Raw genomic sequence first — 26,995 nt, 5'->3', positions numbered from 1 at the left:
TTGCAGATGAGAAGCATAGATATCCTGGCAGGAGGGAGGAAGAGGGAAAGCTGCAAGTCATACCTGTCACATGTACATGGCACTTTCAGCTTGGAGCAGACACCCTGCCGCCTCTGCTTGTATCAGGCTGCTCCAATATCAGGTGCACACAGCAAGGACCAAGTCCCCACCATGGCTGTGTCAGTTCCAAAAGTTTATGTTTTGCACTGGGACACTGTTGGGGAATATGTAATCCATTTCAGGGACATTTCCATAAAAGATCCAACACATAGACATTTAAAAAGGCAAGCTTCAGGGTTTCCGAAAAAATGCATTCCAACAAATTCCAGCAGACAAGCTTGGTGTGAATGCTTACTGTAGGGCAGGCAGTGGGGTGGGTATCTGTGTGTGAGATGAACCTTCTGGCTCCAGGGCCTGCGGAGAACAGGCTCCACTGGACAGGGGTCAGGCTTCCAGCCTTAGAGGTCACGGGGATCATGAGACAAGCATGTGGAAGGAGTTGTTGGGGGAAGTTCAGAGCATGGTTTCAGGTCCAAGCTAATGTATCAGATGCCAATTCCCTGGCCTCCTGGGACAACGGGGACAATATTGCTTTCCAGGCACCAGGCACAGTGATACGATTTGGCTGTGTCCCCACCCAAATCTCATCTTGAATTGCAGCTCCCATAATTCCCACATGTTGTGGGAGGGACCGGGTGAGAGATAATTGAATCATGGGGATGGTTTCCGCCATACTGGTAGTGAATACGTCTCACGAGATCTGATGGTTTTTTTGTTTTTTTGAGATGGAGCCTCACTCTTGTTGCCCAGGCTGGAGTGCAGTGGCTCAATCTCAGCTCACTGCAATCTCCACCTCCTGGGTTCAAGTGATTCTCCACCCTCAGCCTCCCTAGTAGCTGGGATTACAGGTGCCTGCCACCACGTCCGGTTAATTTTTGTATTTCCAGTAGAGACAGAGTTTCACCAGGTTGGCCAGGCTGGTCTCGAACTCCTGAGCTCAGGTGATCTGCCCGCCTTGGTCTCCCAAATTGCTGGGATTACAGGTGCGAGCCACCGTGCCCAGCCGATCTGATGGTTTTATAAGAGGTTTCCCTTTTCGCTTGGCTCTTATTCTCTCTGGCCTGCCACCACATAAGACGTGCCTTTCACCTTCCGCCATGATTGTGGGGACTCCCCAGCCATATGGAACTGTGAGTGCATTAAACCTCGTCTTCTTTATCAATTACCCAGTCTCGGGTATGTCTTTATCAGCAGCATGAAAATGAACTAATACCCGTAATGTCTGAGAACTTTACATATATTCCCTCAAGGAATCCTCTCTACTATTTTATGGGGTCATGTAGTAGGCTGATAGGGTGTCTGCCCAAAGTCCTAATCCCTTCAACCTGTAAATGTCTCTTCATAAGGAAAAAGAGGTTTTGCAAATGCGATTAAGTGAAAGATATTGAGATGGGGGAATTATCTTGAAAGCACGTGCATCTGGTACTTTCGGCTTGGAGCAGACACCTCACCACCTTTGTACCTCTTAGGCTGGTCCAATGACAGCCAGGTGGGCCTTAAATACAATTATAACTGTCCTTATAAGTAGGAGACGGAGGAAGATTTGACACAGGCAGAAGAGGTGGCGACGTAAAGTCAGAAGCAGAGATTAGCCAAGGGACACCAGCCCCTGGAAGCTGAAAAGGCAAGGTACGTGTTGTCCCCAGAGCCCCACACACCCGGAGGAGGTGTGGTCCTGCCAATACTTTCATTTCAAGCCAGTGAAATGGATCTTGCACTTTGGGCCTTTGGAATGATGACAGAATACATGTCTGTCACTTTCAGCCACCAAGTTAGTAGTCCTTTGTGAGGGCGGGCTTAGCAAATGAATACAGGTAGGTAGTTTTATATACATTTTACAGACAGGGAAACTGAGGCTCAGGAAGACTAAGTGTCAAGGCTGATGTTTCTCCCTTCCACCGGGGTACTTCTGGATTCAGGTTCCTTCTGAAGCAGCTGTCCTGACTCACAGTGTGGGGTCTGCAGGCCCCACCAGGCACCCACCACCTGGTTCCATGTCTAGTCCCAGGAGGGGCTCCTGGTGCCCGGGCTGCCCCTGCTCTGAGATGCAGCCGTGGGCACTCAGGAGAGGCCAGCATTAGAGGACCGTTGGGACCTCAGGAGGTGCCCAGACCTCAGGACTCCCACAAGGGCAGAGTCAGTGGGGTGTGGCCCCTGCACTCCAGGGTCCCTGGACCAGGCTGGAGCTGCTGGCACCAAAAGTCCGGAACTTCAGAGTATGTCTTTGAACATTCAAGGAAAGCCCTTTTATCACACGCAATACAAAAATCTGGACTCCCGGGGACCCAGGTAAGGTTGGCCTAATGAATTGAACAGACAAATAGGTCCCTAGGGAACACTGGCTCCTCAGGCCGGAGCATCAGTGGCTTTTGGCTTCAGCACATCCTGTAAATCGAGCCTGTGGGGGGGAACGACGTGTCTCGAACTATTAGTCATTCTCCACAGCAATGGCTTCAATACATGCAAGACTCATGATAATCCACACCTTCAAGAATCAGGAAAACTATTTTAATTAGCAAAGCCATGGTCTCCAGGGGAGTCATAGGGCTCTGCGATGACAGAGGGGTTGAAGGGAAGTAAAGAACAGTCAAATGCAAAGGTTTGGAATGGGTGCGTAAAAAGTGGCAGACAGGGCCGGGCATGGTGGCTCATGCCTGTAATCCTAGCACTTTGGGAGGCTGAGGCAGGTGGATCACCTGAGGCCGGGAGTTCAAGACCAGCCTGGCCAACATGGCGAAACCCTATCTCTACTAAAAATACAAAAATCAGCTGGGTGTGGTGGTGGGCACCTGCAGTCCCATCTACTCAGGAGGCTGAGGCAGGAGAATCGTTTGAACCCAGGAGGCAGAGGTTGCAGTGAGCCAAAACCGCGCCACTACACTCCAGCCTAGGCAACAGAGTGAGACTCTGTCTCAAAAAAAAAAAAAAAAAGTGGCTGAGATATCTGGACAGCTGCTGGCACAGGGACCCCAGTGGGGCCAGCAGCATTCTAGAACAATGATCTCCAAGGTGGGTGTATCAAGGTCCCCAAGCTGGCTGTATATATATTGCTATTTAATAAACATAAAATATTACACATCTTTTTTTTCTTGGAAAAAAACTCATTATTTTTTGCAGAAAAAAAAATCTGTTGATCAGAGATTTTAGCTACCCAATGAAAACATTAACTTCTGAACTGGATTAAAAAGTCATTGTAGGATTCGCACAGTGGCTCATGCCTGTAATCCCAGCACTTTGAGAGGCCGAGATGGGAGGATCACTTGAGATCACTTGAGACAGCCTGGTCAACACAGCAAGGCCCTAGTTCTACAAAAAATAAAAAATTAGCTGGGTGTGGTGGAGCACAGCTCAAGTCCCAGCTACTCAGGAGGCTGAGGCAGGAGGATCACTTGAGTCCAGGAGGTCGAGGCCGCGGTGAGCTATGGTTGTACCACTGCACTCTAGCCTGAGCAGCAGAGCGAGATTCTGTCTCAAAAAATTTTTTTTAAATAAATAAAAAAAAATGTCAGTACTAGTCTGTGGCTTTCACTGTATCTTAAATTGCTTTTTTAAAAAAAGTTTTACTATGGAAAATTCCAAATCTAAACATAAATAGAGAAGGTGAACCACTATATATTCACCTCCTGGCTTCTGTAAGTACTCAATTCAAGGCCAGTCTTACTAGAACTCTGCCCAGACTACGCTCCCTCGTCCTGCCCACCCTGGATTGTTTTGAAGTGTGATCCAAAACACCAGCGCGGGCGCGGTGGCTGACGCCTGTAATCCCAGCACTTTGGGAGGCCAAGGCAGGTGGATCACCTGAGGTCAGGAGTTCGAGGCCAGCCTGACCAACATGGTGAAACCCCATCTCTACTAAAAATACAAAAAATTTGCTGGGCGTGGTGGCGGGCACCTGTAACCCCAGCTACTCAGGAGGCTGAGGCATGAGAATTGCTTGAACTCAGGAGGCGGCGGTTGCGGTGAGCTGAGATCACGCCCTTGCACTCCAGCCTGGGCGACAGAGAGATACTCTGTCTCAAAAAAAATAAAATAAAGTAAATAAAAAATCAAACAAAAGACCAGTAGGATGGCTAAATCACAGGAAAAAGAGCTTTACTGGTGATATCAGTTGGCAAATCGGAAGAGAGAGACAGTCTTTGCATGTGCTAAAGGTGCCCTCCTTTGAGAAGCGAAAGGACAGGTTGGGATTTACGCCTCACAGGTTCCTCATTAGACAATAGAGTCATGCATATTCAGGAGGTTTGGGGGGGAAGCTATACATATTTATGAGAGGAGCTGAACGCATGGACATTAGGTAAGCATATATGTCACATACATCCGGTGCTCACTTTGGGGCAGGATTTTGGCATTAAATTGAGGTGGCATTTGGCTTTTTACAGCAGTAGGTAAACTATAGGATGCAAAGACAATTTGTGAGCAATCTCTATGAGCACTGAAACTGGCTTAAGTTCTGCAGTTGCTTATTAGGAAAGTGCGTTTGTTAAGGCTGGTCCTTTGTCCGATCAGAATTGCAGTGGTCTGGGTTGTAAGTTAGAGGTAGGCTGGGCACAGTGGTTCATGTCTGTAATCTCAGCACTTTGGGAGGCTGAGGTGGGAGGACTGCTTGAACTCAGGAGTCTGTGAACAGCCTGGACAACATAGCAAGACTTTGTCTTTACAAAAAAATAACATAAAATAAAAGGCCGGGTGCAGCGGCTTATGCCTCTAATCCCAGCACTTTGGGAGGCTGAGGTGGACGGATCACCTGAGGTCAGGAGTTCAAGACCAGCCTGGCCAACATGATGAAACCCTGTCTCTACTAAAAATACAAAAATTAGCCAGGTGTGGTGGTACACACCTGTAGTCCCAGCTACTTGGGAGGCTGAGTCAGGGAACTGCTTGAACCCAGGAGGCAGAGGTTGCAGTGAGCCGAGATCGTGCCATTGCACTCCAGCCTGGGCACAGAATGAGACTCCATCTCAAAAAATAAAATAAATAAAAAACATAAAAAGAGTTAGAAGGGATCTGATAGCTCCTATTGTCAGGGAGTTTAGCAAGTGTGGTTTTTCTTGCAGCTATAGGAATTTAGAAATTTGCCACGTCAGCCAGGCCCTGAACGCTTGACCTGTAGGTAATTTAGTTTCCTTAGAGTCCATCTAAGTGAATACAGAGGCATCTATTTTGGTGTTTCTGATGACAAAAGTAAATCCTAGACATCATCTTTCATCTGTAAGCATTTCAGTAAATATCTTTAAACAATAAGGGCATGTTTTTCCAAAAAAAGCCCCACGTAACCACTATTTTATTATCACACCTAAAAAAGAACTCTAAGCCCTTGATCTCTTCAAATATCCTGCGTTCCAATTTCCCCACTTCCCCAGTTGTCTTATAATTGTACATGTTTTTGTATATTTTTTTACACTTTGAATCCAAATAAAGTCCACACATTGCAATTGGATCATACCTACGTCTCTTTTATTCTGGGAGATTTTCCCTCCCGCACTCTCCGTCTTTATTTTTCCCACTCCGTTTGCGATTTATTCATCAAAGAAACTAGGTTGTTGATTCCGTTGGGTTTCCCACTGCCTGGATTTTGCTGCTTGCAGCCCTAAGATGTCCTGAAATGTATTTCTCTGTCCTCTGCATTTAATCTTTTATATATATATACATGTGTATATTATACTTTAAGTTCTAGGGTACATGTGCACAACGTACAGGTTTGTTACATATGTATACATGTGCCATGTTGGTGTGCTGCACCCATTAACTCGTCATTTACATTAGGTATATCTCCTAATGCTATCCCTCCCCCCTCCCCCCACCCCACCACAGGCCCCAGTGTGTGATGTTCCCCTTCCTGTGTCCGTGTGTTCTCATTGTTCAATTCCCACCTATGAGTGAGAACATGCGGTGTTTGGTGTTTTGTTCTTGTGATAGTTTGCTGAGAATGATGGTTTCCAGCTTCATCCATGTCCCTACAAAGGACATGAACTCATCATTTTTTATGACTGCATAGTATTCCATGGTGTATATGTGCCACATTTTCTTAATCCAGTCTATCATTGTTGGACATTTGGGTTGGTTCCAAGTCTTTGCTATTGTGAATAGTGCTGCAATAAACATACGTATGCATGTGTCTTTATAGCAGCATGATTTATAATCCTTTGGGTATATACCCAGTAATGGGATGGCTGGGTCAAATGGTATTTCTAGTTCTAGATCCCTGAGGAATTGCCACACTGTCTTCCACAATGGTTGAACTAGTTTACAGTCCCACCAATAGTGTAAAAGTGCTCCTATTTCTCCACAACCTCTCCAGCACCTGTTGTTTCCAGACTTTTTAATGATCGCCATTCTAACTGGTGTGAGATGGTATCTCATTGTGGTTTTGATTTGCATTTCTCTGCATTTAATCTAATCAGGAAAGTCTGAAGACCTGTCAGGTTCAGGTGGGGTTTTCGGCAAGACCACTTCATGGATGACGGTGTGTCCTCCCTTGGGGACATATTATGTCTGATGGTCCCTTTCTTAGATCATGTCACTGCTGAATTCGCAATATGATGACACCCTAAATCTGTGATTTCTCCTGTGTTTATGAGCTGGAAGAATTCTGCAAAGAGAGAATGTGCCCAACATTTATTCAGAAAAGGCAGGATGAATGTTCAATCTCACAGTCTGTCCCTTTTTTTTTTTTTTTACAAACCAGTTTTCAAAATCATGAGTTGTTTCAAGCCATTGCAATTATTATTCTTTATCGATACTCTAATTTTCCTCTCTAAAGAAGGCAGGCTTTTGGCCAGTCGTGGTGGCTCACATCTGTAATCCCAGCACTTCGGGAGGCTGAGGCAGGTCATCACTGGAAGTCAGGAGTTCAAGACCAGCCTGGCCAATATGGTGAAACCCTGTCTCTACTAGAAATACAAAATTAGCTGAGTGTGGTGGCGAATGCCTGTAGTCCCAGCTACTCTAGAGGCTGAGGCAGGAGAATTGCTTGAACCCGGGAGGTGGAGGTTGCAGTGAGCCAAGATCATGCCACAGCACTCCAGCCTGGGTGACAGAGTGAGACTTCGTCTCAAAAGAAAAAAAAAAGAAAGAAGGTTTTTCATGAGGATCTTGAAAAAGGCACCAACCAAAGGCACTGGCCAGGATGCATTTAGTGGAAAAACCCCTTGATACTTGGGTTTCCATTCTTCACAAGAAGTATTCCTTTTTTTTTTTTTTTTTTTTAAAAAAAAAAAAAAAAACACAGGGTCTTGCTCTGTCACTCAGGCTGGATCACCCAGGTGATTATAGCTCACTGCAGCCTTGAAAACCGAGGCTCAAGCAATCCTCCCACCCCAGCCTCTAGGGTAGCTGGGATCACGGGCACACACCACCATGCCCAGTTAATTTTTTTATTTTTTTGTGGAGATGGGGTCTTGCTGTGTTGCCCAGGCTGGTCTCAAACTCCCGGGCTGAAACGATCCTCCCACCTCGCCCTCCCAAATCACTGGGATTACAGGCATGAGCCACCACCCCCGGCCAGATGTAATACTTGAAACGTCAGCCTGACCTAACTAATTATTGATGTGTTAAACACCCTCAAGGGAGAACTCGGAAAGGCTGTTATACCTTGAATGGTTGATACTAGTTTTGAATCAACCTCAGAGTAAAGCAACTCACTTTTTATACTATAATTACCCTGCTGTGTGAAATTCAATAATTTGCATGAATAACTTTCTAACAAGAAAAAGGAGTGGGGATTGTATGATTTTAAAAGCCATGTTAGTTTATTACACGCTAAGCTTGAATGGTATATATTCTATGTATGCTAAGCTTGTTCCAGAAAAGCTGTGATGCTCTAGTTTAAAAGTCAGTTGACTGGTTCTTCCTTAAACTGCCACACAAAACTGTGCTTGGATTTGGTATTCAAATGATATCTTTGTAGTGAAAATGATCACTAACGTAATATATAACTCTAACAAGAAACCCGATTTTATTGCGTTACAGTTCTGATTTTATTAGAACTGGATCATTTTGCCAAAATGGTATACTTTGGTGAAAGGGTCCAAATGTCTCTGTAATTCGAAATGCTGTATTATGGGCTGGTTCTGTTATTTTTGTAATTTGATTCTAAGTAGAACACAAAAGTCATTTCCTGAATTTTGAAATACTATAAATTTAAACTGAGAAACAGCTGTTCATATCTTTAATGCATTCTCTTTGCCATCTGACAAAATCGTGCCTCAGTAATTGCTATAACACTGATCGTTTTATTTAATTTAAATACAGTACTTAAGTACATTTTCCTTTTTGAAATAGGTGGGACCGCATGAAATCTTTCTTTGTACATGATATGACTAATTTCCTGCCTTGATTTGAAACACAAATCCCAGCTATTAATAATCTGGTGACATGGAAAATAAATCTCTGGCCACTAAGTGAAATTGCTCTAAAGCTTTTCTTATGGGAAATTCTTCCTTCTGATGTCCAAGGGTCAGGTGGATTCTACAAAATATAACCTAATAAAAAGCATTTCGTTTCACAGCAGAACACCATTTGCTATTAAACAGTATTTCTGACACAATTATTTCTGTAATTTTGATGTGGTATCTAGAGTATTTTGCTAAAAGGAAATTATCCCTTTTAGCAAAATTTAATTTGCAATGCTTAATGTAAGCAATAAACTTCTACTCCAGTTTATTATGGGATTGCTAATGGGTGCTCTGAGCCACTAAGATGGATGATCACTCAACTCTGTGAAAATTAGTCTTTTCCTGCTTAAAATATTGTTTGGTTTGACTTTTTAAAGACGTTTGAAAAAGAAGCTCAAATCAACTAAGGCTTGTGATTCTTTTTTGTAACTGTTATGACATTTCAGCTAGATGCAAGATTCCTACTTGGTTACAGTTGATGTAAGATTGTCTGGTTGATATTCTCTGTGCTAAGCTTGTTCCAGAGAAGGTGTGATGCTCTAATGGCAGTATATTTCTAAAACTTCCTGTATTGTGTTGAATTCTCAAACGTGGTAAGCGGCAAATTGCATATATACTTTTTATTTTGAAACACAGTCAACTTTTCTTCTTCTTCTTCTTTTTTTGTTTTTTTTTTTTTTTTTTGAGATGGAGTCTCGCTCTGTCGCCCAGGCTGGAGTGCAGTGGCATGATCTCAGCTCACTGCAACCTCCGCCTCCCAGATTCAAGTGATTCTTCTGCTCTCAGCCTCCCGAGTAGCTGGGACTACAAGTGTGTGCCACCAAGCCCAACTAATTTTTGTATTTTTAGTGGAGACAGGGTTTCACCATATTGGCTGGGCTGGTCTCGAACTCCTGATCTCGTGATCTGCCTGCCTCAGCCTCCCAAAGCACTGGGATTACAGGCGTGAGCCACCGCACCTTGCCCAACTTTTCTTCTTATAAGGACCCCAGTTAATGAATTATTTCAAACTTTATCACCTCTTTAAAGCCCTGTATTCAAATACGGGCACTTTCTAGGAGTGCTGAGGGTTAGGACTTCAACATATGAATTTTAGGGGAACAGAATTCAGCCCACACCAGCGATGGTCAACCTCATGTTGTATATACAGCCCCAAGTGGTTCTGCTGGTCGGATCCAGCACTGACTAACACAACATCACCTTTTTTGTGTCTTTTCATTTTTACCCATCAGGCGTAGCTTCTTCCAGGCGTGCAACTTGAACAGGATACACGGATTAATTTTCCTATAACCGCATAACTGATAACAGGAAAGACAGAAGAAGCCAAACACCCGCAGGAATTGAGATCCTAGGACTCCAGCATTGTGATGGACTCCGTCTCCACCAGCTGTACATCGGCGGCCCTGGGGCACCTGTCGGCCTAACAGGTGTCACCTGTAGGACTGCATTTTGCAAACATCCACAGAAGGCCCTGCACTGCTTTCCAGGAAACTGGTGGCTCCCGGTGGTCCCAGTGCCCTATCTTACTGTGGGGAGGCTGTGCTATGCCCCTCTGGATAGCTGAGCTCTGTGTGCCTGGGTAACCAGGTCTGGCAAGCAGGCCGGGAGTGTGTTTGGCAAAAGTGGGCACAGTCCCCTGACTCTAGCTGCAGCCCCTCAACCCACCTTTGTACCACGAGCCCCGAGGTGCTGAGCTCTTCAAGGAAGCGTGTCAACTTTAACGCTCTCTCCACAAAGAGAGTCTCACTTACTGTCCCACTTCTGCCACCTTATATTCCACTCTTGCCTGTCCTGCCAGAAGCCTGGGGCCCTCGATGACAATGACAGAAGGGTGAGGCCTTGTGTATTATTAGTTTCCAGGTGCTACCATAAAAAATACATAGACTGGGCAGCTTCAACAACAGAGATTTATTTTCTGTCAATTCTGGAGGCTAAAGTTCAAGACTGAGGTGTTGGCGGGGTCGATGCCTTCTGAGGCCACTTTCCTTGGCTTGTAGACACTGTCTTCTCCCTGTGTCATCACAGGGGTGTCCCTCTGTGCGTGTCTGTGTCCTAATCTTTTCTTCTTATAAGGACCCCAGTCCTATTGGATTAAGGTGCACTCCAATGAATTCATTCGAACTTAATCCGTTCTTCAAAGCCCCATCTTCAAATACAGGCACTTTCTGGGGCACTGGAAGTGAGAACTTCAACATATGAATTTTAGGGAAACAGAATTCAGCCCACACCACCTACTAGTACAGACAGACAGTAAGCCACAAACAAATAACTGAACACAATAAGTTCAGATCAAGGTGAATGATTCGAAGACGGAGGGAGTCAGCCGGATGAAGATTCTGGGTGTGGCCAAGAAACAGCAAGGTACCAGGGTCCTGGGTGATTCCACAGGGGGCTTATGGTTCAGAGTCTAGTCCTTTTTTTTTTTTTTTCTTCTGTTTTTGGAGACAGGGTCTCACTCTGTCACCCCGGCTGGAGTGCAGTGGTAAGATCATGGATCACTGTGGTCTCCAACTTTCAGATTCAAAGGATCCTTCTGTCTCAGCCTCCCGAGTAGCTGGGACCACAGGTGCACACCACCATACCCAGCTAACTTCTAAATTTTTTGTAGAGATAGGGTCTCAGAATGTTGCTCAGGCTGGTCACAAAGTCCTGGGCTCAAGTGATCCTCCTGCCTTGACCTCCCAAAGTGCTGGGATTATAGGTGTGAGCCACCACACCTGGCCCAGAGTTTAGATTTTATTGTAAGAGATATGGGAAAAATTCAGAGGGCTCTCAGGGAGAGAATCATATCTTATCTGTGCTCTTAAAAGGTTATTCTGAATGGATGATATAGAGTTTCAGTTTTGCAAGATGAAAAATTCTAGAGATGGATGGAGATGAGGGTTCATAGCAGTGTGAATATGCTCACCACTATTGAACTGCACACTCAAAATGGTTAAGCTGGTAAATTTTATGTCTGTGTATTTCACCATAATTTAAAAAATCTAAACATGAACTTTACCCATACATGTATTTGATACTTTTTTTTTCTTTTTTGAGAGAGGGTCTCGCTCTGTTACCCAGGCAGTGGCACAATCATGGCTCATTAAAGCCTCAACCTCTTCAGGCTCAAACCATCCTCCCCACTCAGCCTCCCGAGTAGCTAGGACTACAGGTCCACCACCACGCCTGGCTAATTTTGTTCTTTTTGTTTCTTATTTTTTGTAGAGACAGGATCTTGCTATGTTGCCCAGGCTGGCCTTGAATTCCTAGACTCAAGTGATCTTTCCACCTGAGCCTCCCAAACTGCTGGGATTACAGGCATGAGCCACTGTACCGAGCTATGTCTGTTTGTTTTTTTCCTCTGATTTTGGGGTGAAGTGAATACATGAGACAAAGAATGACTTAAAAACAGTTCATCTGGCCGGGCATGGTGGCTCACACCTGTAATCCCAGCACTTTGGGAGGCCGAGGCGGGCGGATCACAAGATCAGGAGATCAAGACCATCCTGACTAACATGGTGAAACCCCATCTCTACTAAAAATACAAAAAAATTAGCTGGGCATGGTGGTGGGTGCCTGTAGTCCCAGCTACTCGGGAGGCTGAGGCAGGAGAATGGCGTGAACCCAGGAGACAGAGCTTGCAGTGAGCTGAGATCACACCACTGCACTCCAGCCTGGGCAACAGAGCAAGACTCTGTCTCCAAAAAAAAAAAAAAAACAAAAACAAAAAAACAGTTCATTTGATATATGCAGAAAATGATGAATTCTCCATCTGTGATAAGGAATAATAGGAGGATTTTCATTATCCTGCAAAAGATCAAAATACCAACTACTCCAATTATTAAAATAAATGCAGGGCCTAAGCTCATTTTAAGATGTGTGTCTAATTTAGATATTTTAGTTAGATAAGTGACATGTGACTCACTGGTACCTTTTTTTGTTTGTTTTTGTTTTTTTTGTTTTTTGAGCCAGAGTCTCGCTCTGTCACCCAGGTTGGAGTGCAGTGGCGCGATCTCAGCTCACTGCAACCTCTACCTCCCAGGCTCAAGCGATTCCCCTGCCTCAGCCTTCCGAGTAGCTGGGATTACAGGCTCCTGCCACCACACCCAGCTAATTTTTGTATTTTTAGTAGAGACAGGGTTTCGTCATGTTTGCCAGGCTGGTCTCGAACTCCTGATCTCAAGTGATCCACCCGCCTCGGCCTCCCAAAGTGCTGGGATTACAGGCGTGAGCCACTGCACCTGGCCTTAATGTTGCTAATTTTTAAAGAAGAATGTTATTTTAATGTTAACATAAGGAGAAGCTGAATGAAAAGGATACAGGAACCATATCTGCAACTTTTCTACAAATCTGTAGTATTTGCAACTGTTCTACAAATCTACAATTATTCCAAAATAGAAAGTAGATTTTTAAAACATGATGCTGCATATGCCCACTAGAAAGACTAAAATGAAAAGGACAGACTACACCAAAAAAGGATGTGGCACTAGAAATCTCACTTTATTCTTTCCAGGTCTCTAAAGAAGCACTAAAATTACGTGCGCATTAATGCATGCAGATACTATTGCTAGATGTTAGGCGCATACTCAAACGCAGAAAAGGCAATTTCTGTTTTGAAATGTCAGTGGATCTAAGTCGCTGCTTTGCCTACACTCAGACTTTATATAGCAGCAAATGACTGAAAGTCCTAAACTGTGAGCACAGCGCTAGAAATCTCACTCCAACTCGGTGAGAATGTTGATTGGTGCAGCCACTTTGGAAGGGCTTTTGGGGGTATTGACTGACGTCACTCATGTGACGTGCTACATGCATGTAACATGTTATATCGCTTGCTACATGCAACATGCTACCAGTAAGTCCAAACTTGAGTGTACACCCAGCAAAAATGAGTGTGATGTTCACGAAAAGACCCTGCCTGTGGATGTTCATAGCAGCATTATTCTTTTTAAAAAGAACTGGTATGTACATATATATATACATATATAGATATAAAACTGACAAACATGGTATATTTTATCAGGTACATGTTTTGAAATATATGTATACATTGTGGAATGGCTAAATTCAGCAAATTAACATATGCATTACCTCACACACTTTTTTTTTGGGGGGGGGGGAACGACGTCTCACTCTGTCGCCCAGGCTCGAGTGCAGTGGTGCGATCTCGGCTCACTGCAACCTCTGCCTCCCGGGTTCAAGCAATTCTCTTGCCTCAGCCTCCCGAGTAGCTGGGATTACAGGTGCCTGCCACCATGCCCAGCTAATTTTTATATTTTTAGCAGAGATGGGGTTTCACCACGTTGGCAAGGCTGGTCTCGAACTCCTGACCCCAGGTGATCCACCCGCCTCGGCCTCCCAAAGTGCTGGGATTACAGGCGTGAGCCACCATGCCTGGCCTACTTCACGTACTTTTTTTTGTGATGTGAGCACTTAAATTCTACTCTCTCAGCAATTTTCAGGAATACAATACCTTGTTATAAAACTATAGTCACCACAATGTGCAATAGGTCTCTTGAACTTATTTATTTATTTATTTTTGGGGACAAGATCTCACTCTGTCACCCAGGCTAGAGTGCAGTGGTGCTATCATAGCTCATTGCAGCCTTGACCTCCCAGGCTCAAGCAATCCTTCCACCTCAGCCTCCCAAGTAGCTGGCGCCACAGGTACACACCACCACGCTGGATCATTTTTTTTTTTGTAGCGATGGGATTTTGCTATGTTGCCCAGGCTGGTCTCAGCCTCCTGGTCTCAAGTGATCCTCCTGTCTCAGCCTCCCAAAGTGCTGGGATTACAGGTGTGAGCCACCACGCCCGACCTAACTTATTTCTCTTAGCTAACTGAAATTTTCTAACCAATATCTCGCCAAGTCCCTCTCTCCTCACCTCCCCAGCCTGTGGTAACGACCATTCTACTCTCTGCTTCTCTGAGATTAGTGTTTTTAGATTCCACATGTAAGTGAGATCACACAGTATTTGTCTTTCTGTGCCTGGCTTATTTCATTTAACATATCCAGTTATCATCTATGTTGCTGCAAATTACAGGATTTCCTTCTTTTATTTAAAGCTGAATAGTATTTCATTGTGTGTTTATTTATTTATTTATTATTTATTATTTTAAATTTTTCTGAGACGGAGTCTCGCTCTGTCACCCAGGCTGGAGTGCAGTGGTGCAATTTCTGCTCACTGTTACCTCTGCCTCCAGGGCTCAAGAGATTCTTCTGCCTCAGCCTCCTGAGTAGTTGGGATTACAGGCGCCTGCCACCATGCCCGGCTAATTTTTGTATTTTTAATAGAGATGGGGTTTCATCATGTTGGCCAGGCTGGTCTCGAACTCCTGACCTTAAGTGATCCACCCGCCTCGGCCTCCCAAAGTGCTGGGATTGTAGGCGTGAGCCACTATGCCCGGCCCCTTTGCCCATTAAAAAAAAAAATTGAGTTCTTTGTTTCCTTCTTATTGAGTTATTTGAGTTCCTTATAGCAGAATTATTCTTAATAGCCTGTTATAGACTGAATTGTGTCTCCCCAAAATTTATATATTGAAGCCTGAACCCCTAATGTGACTGTGTTTGGCCTTTAAAGAGATAATTACAGGCTGGGTGTGGTGGCTTATGCCTGTAATCCCAGCACTTTGGGAGGCCAAGGTGGGTGGATTGCCTGAGGACAGGAGTTCAAGACCAGTTTGGCCAACATGATGAAACCCCGTCTCTATTTAAAATACAAAAAAATTAGCAGGGCATGGTGGCGTGCTCCTGTAATCCTAGCTACTCAGGAGGCTGAGGCAGGGGAATTGCTTGAACTAGGGAGGTGGAGGTTGCAGTGAGCCGAGATCGTGCAACTGTACTCCAGCCTGGGCGACACAGCAAGACTCTGTCTCAAAAAAATAAAAAAAAAATAAAAATAGATAGATAATTACAATAAAATGAGGACATAAGAGTGAAGCTCTAATTCAGTATGACTTGTCTGTATAAGAAGAGGAAGAGACACCACAGATACACACACCCGGAGAAAAGGCCGTGTGAGGACATCATGAGAAGACAGGCATCTGCAAGCCAAGAGAGAGGGCTCAGGAGAAACCAAACTTGCTGGCACCTTGATCTTGGATTTCCAGACTCCAAAACTGTGAAAAAATAAATTTCAACTGTTTAAGCCATGCAGTCTGTGGTACTTTGTTGTGGCAGCCTGAGCATATGAATACAGAGCCCAAACTGGAAATAAACCAAATCCCTGCCCAAAGTAGAATAGATTAAATACATTGCACTATGTTGCAGTGGAATACTACATAGGCATGAAAAAGAACAAATTATTGATGTGTGCAACCTGATGGATAAATTTTAAAATGTGGAGTGGAAGATGCAGACATGCTGTAAAGTTCCATTTATATATAAACTTTAAGACAAATTGGCTGGTAGCTCATGCCTGTAATCCCAACACTTTGGGAGAACAAGGTGGGCAAATCACTTGAGGTCAGGAGTTTGAGACCAGCCTAGCCAACATGGTGAAACCCCATCTGTACTAAAAATTCAAAAAATTAGCTGGGTGTGGTGGCACACATCTGTAATCCCAGCTATTCAGGGGTCTGAGACAGGAGAACTGCTTGAACCCAGGAGGCGGAGGTTGCAGTGAGCCAAGATCGTGACACTGCACTCCAGTCTGGTCAACAGAGTGGGACTCCGTCTCAAAAAAAAAAAAAAAAAAAAAAAAAAAAAAAATTCTTGGTGAAAGAGGTCAGAACAGAGGTTACCTTTTGGGGCTACTGACTGGGAAGGGCCATGGGGGACCCTCTGAAGAAACAGAGTGTTCTAGATCTTGACCTGGTAGAAATGACAAGGGGCACGTGCACAGAAATGCATTAATCTGTGCCCTTAGATCTTAGATCTGTCTGCTTTACTTCGAATTATCTCTCTCTCTTTTTTTCTTTTTTTGAGACAAGGTCTTGCTCTGTCACTCAGGATGGAGTGCAGTGGCAGAAACCTTACTCATTGCAGCCTCGAACTCCTGGGCTCAAGCGATCCTCCTGTGTCAGCCTTCCAAGAGTAGCCGAGACTACAGGTGCATGCCACCATGACCCCAAGCACAACTAATTAGAAAAAATTTTTTTTTGTAAAGATGAGGCCTTGCTATATTGCCCCAGCTGGTCTCAAACTCCTGGCCTCAAGTGATCCTCCTATCTTGGCCTCCCAAAGTGTTGGGATTACAGGCGTGAGCCACCGCAACCTAGCCTACTGTAAGTTATATCTCGATTAAAAAGTGGAAAGAAAGGAGAAAGAGAAAAAGAAGGGAAAGAGATAGTGAAGGAGGGAGAAGAAGGAAGAAGAGTCAAGCTGCCCTGAATTAACTCTGCACTTTTCGACAGATATCTTGGTCAAACTTTAAGTGCCTCATACCTCCATGTCAGAGGGTCCGCTCACTGACCTCTCAGGGACCGTGAAATTCTCTCTTTGAATGCAATGAGTCCCCAGTTCTCATCCCCTGCCTCTCATGAGACCGAGTCCCTGAAAGTGCTTTGGGCTTGTAAAACTTGAAAGGCAATAAATTAAAATATCAAGGCAGTAGAAATGAGTATTTAAAGCACGAAGTGCACCCAAACATGAGTTGGAGGCTGAAAAATCGAGTCCGACTTTCTTGAAAACCTATGTTAAGAGCCTGGGTAGCTCCCTTTCATGAAACGGCCCTTTAAATATTGTATGCCCGTCCCATCTCCCAGGGGTTTGCAGCACCGCGGTCTGCGTTTCATCTTCTGCCTCCATCAAAGGCGGGACAGCTTCATCACAGATTCAGAGGGTGTGCGTTGCCGGCTTCCCAGGGGCCAGCCCAAGGAATTAGCATTTTCTACTAGCAACGGATGAAATGTAGAATAAAATAAGGTGAACTCGATAAAGACAGGAATGAGGGCTGTGACGAACAAGTGCTGTGGCTTTGTAGGAGAGGATGGTCCCTGGGGTGGGTGCAGCTAGGGAGGCTTCCTGGAGGAGGTGGAAGATGAGATGGATCCCATTTAACAGTAATAATGATAATAATGAGAATAGCTTTGTTTGAATTCCAGCCAGAAGCATTTCTGAGATAAGGGTTCAAATGCACGTGGTTTATTTGGGGGGTGGGGGTGGTACTGGGAATACCAAGAGTGGGGAGGGAGAGGGGGAAGAGAAGGCGTTCAACAAACGGTGCGATGGCTATGTTCTCACTTATTTGTGGGAGCTAGAAATAAAAACAATTGAACTCATGGAGATAGAGAGTGGAAAGATGGTTACCAGAGGCTGGGACAAGTAGTAGGGGTCGGGGGAGGCAGGGATGGTTAATGGGTACAAAACAATAGATAGAATGAGTAAGACCTAGTATTTGATAATACAATGGGGTGACTGTAGTCAATCATAATTTAATTTCACATTTTAAAATAATGAAAAATTTTAGGTGAGCACAGTGGTTCACACCTGTAATCCCAGCACTTTGGGAGGCCAAGGCGGGTGGATCTTTTGAGGTCAGGAGTTCAAAACCAGCCTGGCCAACATGGTGAAACCCCATCTCTAATAAAAATACAAAATAAAATAAAATAAAATAATTTTAAAATGTATAATTGGATTGTTTGTAACACAAAGGATAAATGTTTGAGGGAAGGGATACCCCATACCCCATTTACACTGATGTGATTATTACTGATTATTACATACTGCGTGCCTGTATCAAAACATCTTTTTTTTTTTTTTTGAGATGGAGTTTCGCTCTTATTGCCCAGGCTGGAGTGCAATGGCACGACCTCTGCTCACTGCAACCTCCACCTTCTGGGTTCAAGCGATTCTCCTGCCTCAGCCTCCCTAGTAACTGGGATTACAGGAGCCCGCCACTATGCCCAGCTAAATTTTTTTTGTATTTTTAGTAGAAATGGGGTTTCACCAATGTTGGCCAGGCTGGTCTTGAATTCCTGACCTCAGGCGATCCACCTGCCTCAGCCTCCCAAAGTGCAGGGATTACAGGCGTGAGCCACCATGCCCAGCAAAACATCTTACGTATTCCATAAATATATACACCTGCTAGGTACCCACAAAATATTCTTAAACAGGGTGCAATGGCAAGCCAGGCTCCCCCACGGGCAACTGGAGCGTCATCTCCCTGGGGGACCCTGGCAGCTCTGTAGAATGGGCACTGTGGAGTTACCCCACCCGGGTGGGAGGGAGCTGGGCGTTTCTGCACTGATGGGTGAGGGCTTCTAGAGGAGGGGATGGCTTTATTTCCTGCATTGCCATCCTGCCATGAGCACTGTTAAGGCAAGCTCTGGCTGCCAGGAAAGCCCCAGGCAGAGAGATGTGGATGGTTCCAGGGAGAAGGCAGGATGGCAGCCTTGCAGCCATGCTACCATGTGTCAGGTGTCCGTCACAAGTCAGCTGCTGGGCTAAGCTGTCTGCCCGCACTTCTCGTTTCTCATCTGACTGCACTCCACATGGAGGCATTACATGAGGAAGCTGAGTTGCACAGAGGGTGAGGAACTTGCCCTGACTGGCACGTTGGGAGGGAACCAAGTCTACGTCAGCTGGGTCACTGGATATATGGGTGGGCGTGACCGTTTTCTCCCGTCTATCCTCCCTCCAACCTCCGGAGCTGCTTCTCCTTATCCCACCCTCTGCTCCAGACCTGAAACATCCTTGGCAGATTTTGAGTTCCGATGGGGAGTGGGGATGAAGGTGGTCTGTATCCAACAGGACAAACACACTCCTGAGACTTGAAAGAAGGATGGAAATGGCCCAAGTGTATGACGGATGAGTGGATAAACACAACGCAGTCTAGTCATCCGATGGGACCTTATTCAGCCTTAACAAGGAACCAAGCCCTACACGTGCCACCACGTGGGTCAACCTTGAAAACATTGTGCTAAGTGACAAGCCAGACAAAAAGCCACACGCTGTGCGATGTCACTTGTATGAAATCTCTAGAATAGACAAATCCACACAGACACAAAGCAGATGAGCTGAGGCTGGCGGAAGGGATGGGAAACGGGGAGTGACTGCTTAACCAGTAGAGTTTCTGTTTGGGATGATAAAAAAGCTTTGGAGGCTGGGCACGGTGGTTCATGCCTGTAATCCCAGCACTTTGGGAGGCCGGGGTGGGTGGATCACCTGAGGTCAGGAGTTCGAGACCAGCCTGACCAACATGGTGAAACCCCGTCTCTACTAAACACAAAAAATTAGCTCGGTGTGGTGGTGCATGCATTAATCCCAGCTACTTGGGAGGCTGAGGCAGGAGAATCTCTTGAACCTGGGAGGCAGAGGTTGCAGTGAGCCGAGGTTGTGCCACTGCACTCCAGCCTGAGCAATAAGAGCAAGACTCAGTCTCAAAAAAAAAAAAAAAAAAAGGGTTTAGAAACCTACCGTTTTTGTGCTGGGATTACAGGTTTGAGTCATAGTGGTGATGCATGCATGCACGACATGGTGAATGAATTTCATGCTACTGAATTGTACACTTAAAAATGGTTAAAATGGGCTGGGCTGGGCGTGGTGGCTCACGCCTGTAATCCCAGCACTTTGGGAAGCCGAGGCAGGCAGATCACGAGGTCAGGAGATCGAGACTGTCGGTGAAATCCCGTCTCTATTAAAAATACAAAAAATTAACCAGGCGTGGTGGCGGGCACCTGTAGTCCCAGCTACTTGGGAGGCTGAGGCAGGAGAATGGTGTGAACCCGGGAAGCGGAGCTTGCAGTGAGCCAAGATTGCACCACTGCACTCCAGCCTGGGCGACAGAGTGAGACACCCTCTCAAAAAAAAAAAAAAGTTAAAATGGCAAATTTTATGTTATGTATATTTTACCATGTTTTTCGTTTTATTTTATTTTTTGAGACAGAGTCTCACTCTGTCACCCAGGCTGGAGTGCAGTGGCATTATCTTGGCTCACTGCAACCTCCACCTTCTGGGTTCAGGTGATTTTCATGCCTTAGCCACCTGAGTAGCTGAGATTATGGGTGTGTGCCATCACGCCCAGCTAATTTTTATATTTTTAGTAAAGACAGGGTTTCATTATGTTAGCCAGGCTGGTCTTGAACTCCTCACCTCAAGTGATCCACCTGCCTCGACCTCCCAAAGTGCTGGAAGTACAGGTGTGAGTCACCAAGCCCGGCCTTACCGTGTTTTTTAAATTTTAATAATGTAATATGCCCCAAACCATTGAATTCTACACTTTAAGTGGGTGCATTGTAGGATATGTATATTACATCTCAATAAAGCTGTTTTTATTTTAATTAATTTACTTTTTATTTTTTGAGACAGGGTCTTACTCTGTCACCCAGACTGGAGTGCAGTGGTGCAGTCACAGCTCACTGCAACTTCGACCTCCCCAGGCTCAAGGGATCCTCTCACCTCAGCCTTCTGAGAAGCTGCAGCCACAGGTGTGCACCACCATGCTTCACTGACTTTTGTATTTTTTGGTAGAGACAGGGTCTTGCTATGTTGCCCAGGCTGGTCTTGAACTCCTGGCCTCCAGCGATCCTCTCACTTCAACCTCCCAAAGTGCTGGGATTACAGGTTTGAGTCACTGCACCCAGTGAAAGCTGTTTTTAAAAAAGCCAAGGCCAGGTGCAGTGGCTCATGCCTGTAATCCCAGCACTTTGGGAGGCCAAGGTGGGCGGATTGCCTGAGCTCAGGAGTTCGAGACCAGCCTGGGTAACAGACTGAAACCGCATCTCTGCTAAAACTAAAAAAAAAAAAAAATTAGCCTGGTGTGGTGGCATTCGCCTGTAATCCCAGCTACTCGGGAGGCTGAGGCAGGAGAATTGCTTGAACCTGGGAGGCAGAGGTTGCAGTGAACTGAGATCACGCCACGGCACTCCAGCCGGGGTGACAAAGTGAGACTCTGTCTCAAAAAGAAAAAAAAAAAAAGCCGAAAAGGCCAGTGGCAGTGGCAGGTGCTGGTACAGCAGATGGGCCTTCTCTTTGGCCTCTTCTGGTTCTCTCTACTGTTTGTGAAGGGGAGAAATGCATCCTGTGAGGTGACCAGGATCACGTTGGCGATCACTGCACCCAGCATGACACCAAGTGGTCAGGAAACTCCCAGACTTACAGAGAATCCCCTGAGAGGCAGCACTATGGGTGAGGTGGAGGCCACCCCAGCAGGCCACATCCCTGGAGGTCACTGAAGAGTCCCAGAAAACCATGCTGGAAGCCCCCATCCAGGCAAAATTCAGTAACTCAAAGGTCTCAACACGCCAGAAGCTTTAGGAGCCAGGAACCCGAGAGGGGACATCTGAGTCATGCAGTGCCGCACTGTCGTCAGCCAGAGATGATTTAGACAAAAAAAAAATTTTTTTTTCAATGAAAATAGCTTTTCTCTGCTTTCTGATGATGTAAAAATACATGCTCATTGTAAAAGTAATTGCAACAACATAGAAAATTATAAAGAAGAAAAGACACCTAAATGTCACCACTAACATTTTGGGACCATCTTTTCATGTGTCTATTTAAGCATTTACACACACATGCATACACACACAGGTTCATAAATAGGATCCCATTATACAAGCACATTATATTATGGAAATTTTTTTGTTTGTCTTGCCTCTGCCTCCTTCCCTCATCCTTCTCTTCCTTCCTTCCCCTCCTCTCTCCCCACTCTCCCTCCCTCTTTCTCTCTCTCCCTTTCTTTCCTTTCCCCATCACTCCCTTCTGGCCAATGTCAGCCTGGGATATGACTCTGTCCATTTTCTCTGTACTCCTGTTATCTTAAACAAACATGCCACAGCATATCTACATATTCATGAAGAGAGGAATGAGGGCTGTGGCCAAGAGGTGCCATGACCTTGTAGGAGAGGGTGGTCCCAGGGATGGGTGCAGCCTGGGAGGCTTCCTGGAGGAGGCGGAAGCTGTATGTATCCATTGTTATGTAACTTACCACCCCAAGGGTAGTGGCATGAAACACAATCATTTTAGTAGGCTCATGGCTTCCGTGGGTCTGGAATTCAGGAAAGGCACAGTCTTTGTTCCACATGTCTGGAATCTCAGCTGGGAAGACTGGGATCATCTGGGGGCTTCTCCACTCCCAGTTCTACTGTCTAGGTGCCTGGAAGCCTGGCCTCTGCTGGAACTGTGGCCTGGAATGCATAAGCATGGCCTCTCCATGTGGCTTGGGCATCCTCAGAGCATGGCGGGTAACTTGCTCAAGGCAAGGTCCCAGAAGGAGCCCTCCAGAGAGGAAGAGTTTCGAGAGTCTCACAGTCATGCAGGACCACTTTCTTTGCATCCTGTTGGTTAAAGGTGAATCATATGGCCAGATTCAAGGGCAGGGGATTAGACCCCAGCTCTGAGTGGGGAGTGTCAAGGTCACACTGCAGAAGAGCTTGTGGGGAGGGAGATATTCTTGCAACCATCTTCGGGACGTAGGTTCTGCCTCACTGTAACTATATATATGGCTATATACAAAATTTCTTTTTCTTTCTTTCTTTCTTTTTCTTTCTTTCTCTCTTTTCTTTCTTCTCTCTCTTTCTCCTTTCTTTCCTTTGTTTTCTTTTTCTTTCTTTCCTCCCTCCCTCCCTCCCTCCCTCCCTCCTTTCTTTCTTTCTTTCTTTCTTTCTTTCTTTCTTTCTTTCTTTCTTTCTTTCTTTCTTTCTTTCTTTCTTTCTTTCTTTCTGTCTTTCTCTCTTTCTCTCTCTCTCTCTCTCTCTCTTTCCCTTTTTTCTTTCTTATTTTGAGACAGGGTCTCATTCTGTCACTCAGGCTGAAGTGCAGTGGCACGATCATGGCTCACTGCAGCCTTCACCTCCCAGGCTTAGGCTGTCCTCCTACCTCAGCCTCCCAAGTAGCTGGCACAATTTCTAAATACAAGATCTTGCTTATACTCCTCTGATTCTGCCTTTTCTCACTTAATACTAAGTCACAGAAAGTAAGTCAGTCACCTGGAAAAGCTCAACCCACTGCTTCTCACAGTGCACTGTGGTCCACAGTGGTGGTGTAGGCCCACCTATGTTCAGCCGCTTCTGCTCTCTACAGTTTTGGCAGCATGCTCTGTAGAGCTCCAGCCTCCTGACATTGCACAGTCCGGCCTTTCTGCACAGGCAAAACTCATTCTGTAACAAGCAGGTGACGATGGAGGAGCCTAAGAGAGGCCTGCTGACCCTATCCCAAAAAATCACTGGGAAGGGTTAGACAGAGGCATCTGGGCAGAGAGTGAGTTGAAGTAACTGTGTCTCTTCTAGCTGGGTTCACGCATGTTATGACTACGTATCTTTTATTTACTCCCGAGCCCAAAGCATGGAATTCGCTGTCCTCTAATCCACCAAGCCGAGGGTACACTTTGTTATTTGGACATCAGGACAAAGCTGAGGAAGCTCAGGGCACTGGTGGCAGTTGTACCTAATGGTAGACCAACGACAGGAGGACAAGGAGGAAACTGTCAGATTTGCTTAATGGTGGCTGAGGAAACTAACTGTTGGCTTTGCCTAACAGGTGGCAGTTTTGCCTAATGGTAGATCAGTGACAGAAGGCTGTTGGTTAGTGAAACTAACAGCCTTATTTGCTCCAGATGTTGAATCTGTTCAGGGATGGCAGACAACACAGCTGTTCATAAGACATGCCCAGAAAGAGCTGGATTTTTTTCCCCTTCCAAGGAAGAAGCAAGGAAGGGAAAGTTAAAAACCTGACCCATTGAAAGGGGAAACTTGGGCTGGGCATGGTGGCTCATGCCTGTAATCCCAGCAACTTGGGAGGCTGAGGCTAGAGGATCACTTGAGGCCAGGAGTTCAAGACCAGCCTGAGCAACATGGTGAAACCCTGTTTCTACCAAAAAATAAAAATAAATAAATAATTAACTGGGAGTGGCGGCACATGCCTGTAGTCCCAGCTACTCAGGAGGCTGAGGTGGGAGAATTGCTTGACCCCAGGAAGTGGAAGTTGCAATGAGTCAAGATCGTGTCTCTGCACTCCAATCTGGGTGACAGGGCAAGACCCTGTCTCAAAAAACAAATAAACAAACAAACAAAAAACAAAGAAAGATGAACCTTGGTTTTGGTCTCTCATCTGAATCTAGGTTGCTGCTGATATTTGAAAAATATCAATGACAGCAGGAAAAAGATGTACAATAAAGAAGCCAGATGCGGTTGCTCATGCCTGTAATCCCAGCACTTTGGGAGGCCGAGGTGGGCAGATCACTTGACGTCAGGAGTTTGAGACCAGCCTGGCCAACATGGTGAAACCCCATCTCTACTAAAAATACAAAAATTAGCCAGGTGTGGTGGTGGGCACCTGTAATCCCAGCTACTCGGGAGGCTGAGGCAAGAGAATTGCTTGAATCCAGGAGGCAGAGGTTGCAGTGAGTCGAGATCACACCACTGCACCATAGCCCGGGCAATAGAGCAAGACTCCGTCTCAAAAAAAAAAAAAAGATGTACAGTAAAGCTAATGAAATGCCAGAGTCAGCCCCTTCCCTTGCAAGTACCCATTCCAAGATCCTGCTGCTAATTGGTAATGCTACTGTTGTATTCTTTTTTTAAGGGGAGTCTGCCAAATCACCTGTTTCGTATCCCACAAAACCTGAACCCACCCGTCACTGTCCCGTATGTACTCAAGGCACAATGCCAAGGGCAATATAACTTTGAAACTTCTAGCAATTTCCAAAGGACATGTCTTTGAGAAATCCACAGCTGCATTTACAGTGGGTGAGCTTTTGTTTGCTTGTTTTTGTCAGGGGCGGAAAGGTTAGTGAAGGAGAAAGGAGTTGGGAAATAGGAAAATGTATTTGCATGCTATCAGATTTTTTTAAATAAATACTTATCATACTGCATTGATATCCCCAATCCAAATGCAAATGAGGGCAGAGATCCATGCCTTGGAATTCAGCTCTTTTTAAAAAAAGGCAATTATAAGATTTTATTTTCAGCCGTGCCTTTTATTGTCCAGCCCTTCAGCAAAGAAGTTGAAAGAGAGCCAAGCTTGCGAAGACAAGCAGACTGCCAATTCATCGGTTCTCATTGGAGATAGGTAAAGTTTCTGACCAAGAAAATCACAGCCTTGGGCACCCCCAGTACACTGAAAATTTGACAGGTTCAAGTCTCCACATGGACGGATCAACAAATTAGTCTTCCTGATTGTGAGACACAGACTTGATGGACTTAGCTGAGGTTAGCAGGAAAAGAAGTTACTTGGTGAGGCCCCTGCTGCTTTTGGACTCAAGAAATCCAGAGGGCTGGCCTTCACTTCGACATTTTATATGGATTTACTCTTATAGTGGCTATGGCTTCTACCAGTGCCCAAATGGTCTCTGCTGACACTACTTGTTTCAATCACCAGCTACCAATTTGAAGATTGGATTGGAGCATCAGATTGGTCAAGACTAGGTCATGTGACTGTAGGCTAGTTGCAAAGGAAGATGGGAAAATGACTGTCAGGCACTTTTTATTAAATGTGGAAGGCAGACTTGGAGCATCTGATTGGTCAAGACTAGACCACATGACTGCAGGCTAGTTGCAAGGGAAGCTGGGAAAGTGACTATAGGGTCCTTTTTATTAAAAATGTAGAAAGCAGGCTTCAAAAGCATTAAGGGTAGCCAAAAGTTATGAATGGACCCTTCACAAAAGCAAATGCATGAATGGCCGATAAGCACATGAAAAGATGGTCAACATCATTAATCATGAAGGAATTGCAAATTAAAACCACAATGAGATACTACTATGTGCTTATTCTGATGGCTAAAACTTAAAAGACTGATAACATCAAATGTTGACAAGGATCTGGAGCAACCAGAATTCTCATGTGTTGTCAGAGCATAAGACGGTACAACCACTTTGGAGAACAGTTTGGAAGTCTCTTGTAAAGTTAAGTGTACACTTACCATCCAACTCATTGATTGCGTTCCTAGATATTTACCCAATGAAATGAAAATGTATGCCCACACAAAGACTTGTACATGAATGTTCATAGAAGCTTTAATAATAATAGTCCAAGCCAGAAACAATTCAAATGTCCATCAACAAGTGAATGAATGAACAAATCATAATAGATCCATAAAATGAAACACCACTCAGTCTTAAAAAGAAATGCAATAATACAGCTGAATCTCAAAATTCAAAAACCTTATGGTGAAAGAAAGAAGCCAGTCCCATAGGAGTACCTACAGTATGATTCTATTTTCATAAAACTCTAGGAAAGAGAAATCTACTCTATTATGATAGAAAGCAAATCAATGGTTGTCAGCAGCCTGGGGAGAAGAGTGTGTTTTGACTGGGAAGGGAGAAAATAATGGGACATTTTGCAGTGATGAAAATGTTCTGTATCTTGACTGTATACACAGTCAAAACTCATCAAACAAAACTGTGTGCATTTTATTGCATATAAATTATACCTTAATAAAATTTAAAAGAAGCATTAGGAGAACATGGGGCTTGCTTCCAGATAACTTATGTTGCCTAGGGGAGTCAAGAGGACCATATATTACTGAACCCCTACAGTGGAATTTCTTTTTTTTTTCTTCTGAGACAGAGTCTTACTCTGTCACCCAGGCTGGAGTGCAGTGGTGCGAACTCAGCTCACTGCAACCTCTGCCTCCCAGGTTCAAGTGAGTCTCTCAGCCTCCTGAGTAGCTGGGATTACAGGCAT

Source organism: Pongo abelii, chromosome 6, assembly GCF_028885655.2.
Source record: "Pongo abelii isolate AG06213 chromosome 6, NHGRI_mPonAbe1-v2.0_pri, whole genome shotgun sequence".
Lineage (NCBI taxonomy): Eukaryota > Metazoa > Chordata > Mammalia > Primates > Hominidae > Pongo > Pongo abelii.
The sequence above is the reverse complement of the archived record's forward strand: the minus strand, read 5'-3'. Positions refer to the sequence as shown.